Source organism: Neopsephotus bourkii, unplaced genomic scaffold, assembly GCF_033783945.1.
Source record: "Neopsephotus bourkii isolate Nb327-2 ecotype Australia unplaced genomic scaffold, CSIRO-AGI_Nbou_v1 NB_1135, whole genome shotgun sequence".
Classification (NCBI taxonomy): Eukaryota; Metazoa; Chordata; class Aves; order Psittaciformes; family Psittacidae; genus Neopsephotus; species Neopsephotus bourkii.
The window spans coordinates 6937-11018 of record NW_026901621.1 but is presented as its reverse complement, the minus strand read 5'-3'; positions in this window follow the sequence as shown (position 1 = coordinate 11018).

Here is a 4082-nt window from a genome sequence, read left to right as displayed (position 1 = left end):
CTGATACCCAGCCTGACCCAAGCAGCGATAGGTCCCCTCTGGGTAACTCCCCCTCAGTTTATATACTGGGCATGATGTGCTGTGGTATGGAATACCACTCTGGCTAGTTTGGGTCAGGTGTTATGTCTCTGCTGTGTCCTGGCAGAGCATGAGAGTCAGTTGCTGAGGGGTCAATTACTGAGATGACTAGCTCAAGAGAGGACGCCTTCAACACCTGAGTGGGGGGAAGCTTAGCTTCCAGGAGCCTCAACTCAGAGTGGCAAGAGCCACCTGGGAAGCCTCAAGTCCTCACAGGACTTGCCCAGGAGCTGGCAGCTCAGCTGATGCAAGCTGCTGACTCACAGGGGGCGGTGCCAGGCACCAACCCTGACTGGTTAAAAACCTGCCCCAGGGAGCTCAAGTGATTAGGAGTGTGGTGAAAAAGGGTTGATCAAGGAAGGCAGGTTGTGTGGGCAGGTGAGCAGGATGGTGAGCAGGATGGTGAGCAGGATGGTGAGCAGGATGGTGAGCAGGATGGTGAGCAGGATGGTGAGCAGGATGGTGAGCACTCATCTTATGACCAGGGCCCAGTCTGGGAGCTCTGCTCTGGCTGTCCCAGCGGTGGCCAGTGTAGGCACCCAGACAGAGCTGATGAGAGGGGAGGCTGCAGTACAGAGCTTGGAGTGTAGAGAGTGCCTGCACTGCTCTCCTGAGGCGAGGGTGCACAATGGGCAGGGCTGCACTTGGTGTGTCTTGGTGGAGGTCCTCCTACAGCAGGCAGCTGAGCTGTGGGACACTGTCAATAGGCTGAAAGATGTGAGGGAAGCGGAGAGGAAGCAGGACTGCTTGCTCCAGGCCCAAGCTGTGCAGGGGCCTCAACCATCTGCTGTAGCTCATGGAGGAAAGAAAGAGGCCATTAACCCAGGAAGCTGGGAAATAGTAACAAACAGAAAAAGGAGGAAGAGGACAATTAAAAGCTCCTAAATCTGTTGTCCCCACCCAGAACCACTTTGCTGTTCTGCAGGGGGCTAATAAGGAAACACACTCGCACCAGGAACAAATGGCAAACACTGGTGAAAAAGATGACTAATGGTGCTGCCAGGAAAAAGCGGCGGGTCATAGTAGTAGGGGACTCTACTTTGAAAGGAACAGAAGCATGCATCTGTCTGCCTGACCCAGTCTCAAGGGAGGTGTGTTGCCTACCAGGGGCATGGATGAGGGATGTTGCAGAGAGGCTGCCTGGTCTAGTAAATCCCACTGACTATTACCCACTTCAGCCATCCATGTGGGTGCTAGTGATATAGACAGCAGTAGCCCAGAGAACATAAAGAAGGACTACAGAGCTCTGGGAGAGGTGGTTAGGGGCTCTGGAGCTCAGATAATCTTCTCATCAATTGTCCAGGATAAAGGGGAGGACCTTAAAAAGGCTAGGAGGTTTGGGCAGGTTAATAAATGGTTAGAAGGGTGGTGCCATAGTCAGGGATTTGTATATCTAGAACATGGCTCTCAATTTAGTAGGCCAAGTCTACTGGGGGCTGGTGGAGCTGATCTGACAACAAAGGGGAAGAGTGGTTTTGGTAGGAGGCTTGCCAGACTGGTCAAGGAAGCTTTAAACTAGATGTGTTGGGGGAAGGGGGCATCATTCCATCCCAGCACTCCCAGTCAGTTGCCAGCACCTGTAATAAATGCTCAGAGAAATGTAGAGATATTCCAGCTGCTCCAGCCAATGAGCCAGCTTCATTTGGAGGTCAGCTCAGATGCCTCTATACAAACACCCGTAGCATGGGGAACAACCAAGAGGAATTAGACGTGTGCATGTCTACAGGGGTATGATATAAGAGGCATCACAGAAACATGGTGGTATGGCTCTTATGACTCGAGTCTTGGAATGGAAGGTTACAGGTTTTTTAGAAAAAACAGGCCCGGCAGGGAGGGGGAGTTGCCCTTTATGTTAGGGATAGGCTGGAGAGTATGGAACTTTGTCTGGGGACAGGTGATCAGTCAACAGAGAGTTTGTGGGTCAGGGTTAAAGGGAAAACAGCCATGGGAGACATTACTGTTGGAATCTGTTACAGACCCAATAGGTCAATAGATGAATGAAGCGCTCTGTAGACAGATAGGAACAGCCTCACACTCGCAGGCCCTTGTTCTCAGGGGGGACTTCAACCACCCTGATGTCTGTTGGAGGGAGAGTATGCCCCGGCACAAGCAATCCAGGAGGTTCCTTGATTTTGTGGAAGACAACTTCCTTCTTCAAGTAATAGAGGAGCTGACAAGGAGAGGTGCCATGCTTGACCTCGTGCTCACCAACAAGGAAGGGCTGGTTGGAAATGTGATGCTCCACGGCAGCCTTGGTTGCAGCAATCGTGAGATGGTCGAATTCGAGATCCTTAGGACAGTGAGAAGAGCATGCAGCAAGCTCACTGCCCTGGACTTGAGGAGAGCAGACTTTGGCCTCTTCAGGAACTTGCTTAGTAAGGTTCCATGGGATATAGCCCTAGAGGGCAGGGGGGCCCAAGACTGTTGGTTGATACTCAAGGATCCCCTGCTACAAGCTCAGGAGTGTTGCATCCCAACTAGAAGAAAGTGCAACAAGAGGTCCAGGAGACCTCCATGGCTGAATAAGGAGCTGCTGAGGAAACTTGGAGGGGAAAAAAGAGGCTTATAAAAGGTATAAGCAAGGACAGGCAGTCTGGGAAGAGTACAGGGATGTTGTCCAGGAAGCTAGGGACCAGGTTAGGAAAGCTAAGGCCCAGTTAAAATTAAACTTGGCAAGGGATGTTAAGGATAACAGGAAGGGATTCTATAGGTACGTTGCAAATAGAAGACAGACTAGGGACAACGTGGGCCCTCTCCGGAAGCTATCAGGTGAACTGGTTACCCTGGATTTAGAGAAGGCTGAAGTTCTTAATGAGTTATTTGCCTCAGTCTTAACTGGCAAAGGCTCTGACCACACCACCAAAGTCTTAGAAGGCAGATGCAGGGACTGTGAAAATGAAGACCTTGGGCCCACTGTAGAAGAGGATTTAGTTTGAGACTATCTTAAGAACCTGAGAGTACATAAGTCCATGGGACCTGAAAAATCCATCCGTGGGTCCTGAAGGAGCTGGCAAATGAAGTTGCTAAGCCACTGTCCATCATATTTGAAAAATCATGGCAGTCAGGTGAAGTTCCCGATGACTGCAAAAAGGGAAATATAACCCCCATTTTCAAGAAGGGGAAAATCATGACCCAGGGAATTACAGACCAGCCAGTCTCACCTCTGTGCCTGGCAAAATCTTGGAGCAGATTCTCCTGGAAAGCGTGCTAAGGCATATGAAAAACAATAAGATGCTTGGTGACAGCCAAGATAGATAGCTTCACTAAGGGGAAATCCTGCCTGACCAATTTGGTGGCTTTCTATGATGGAGCTACGTAACTGATGGACAGGGGTAGAGCAGATGATGTCATCTACCTGGACTTGTGCAAAGCGTTCAACACTATCCAGCAGAACATCCTTGTCTCTAAATTGGAGAGACATCAATTTTAAAGGTGGACCTCTCGGTGGATAAAGAACTGGCTGGATGGCCACCCGCAAAGAGCTGTGGTCAATGGCTCAATGTCCGGCTGGAGACCAGTAACAAGTGGTGTCCCTCAGGGATCAGTGTTGGGGCCAGTTTTGTTCAACATCTTTGTCGATGTCTTGGGTTCAGCAATAGCAGTTGTTTTTTTCCTTGGTGGCTGGTGCAGTGGTGTGTTTTTTACTTTCAGCCTGGGAGCAGCGCTGATAACACTGATGTTTCTGGTTGCTGCTTAGTAATGTTTAGTCTGACCAAGGACTTTCTGTGTCTAATGCTCTGCCAGGGAGGAGGGGAAGTCAGGATGAAGGAGAGACAGGACACCTGACCCAAACTAACCAAAGGGGTATTCCATAACACAGCACATCATGCCCACTATATAAACTGGGGGCAGTTACCCAGAAGGGCTAGATCGCTGCTTGGGTCAGGCTGGGTATCAATTTGCGGGTGGTGAGGGGCTGTATTCTCTTCCCTTGTTATTTCCCTTATCATTATTATTATTGGCTTATGACTGAACGCCTCTAAGTCAGAATCCCACCTAGACGT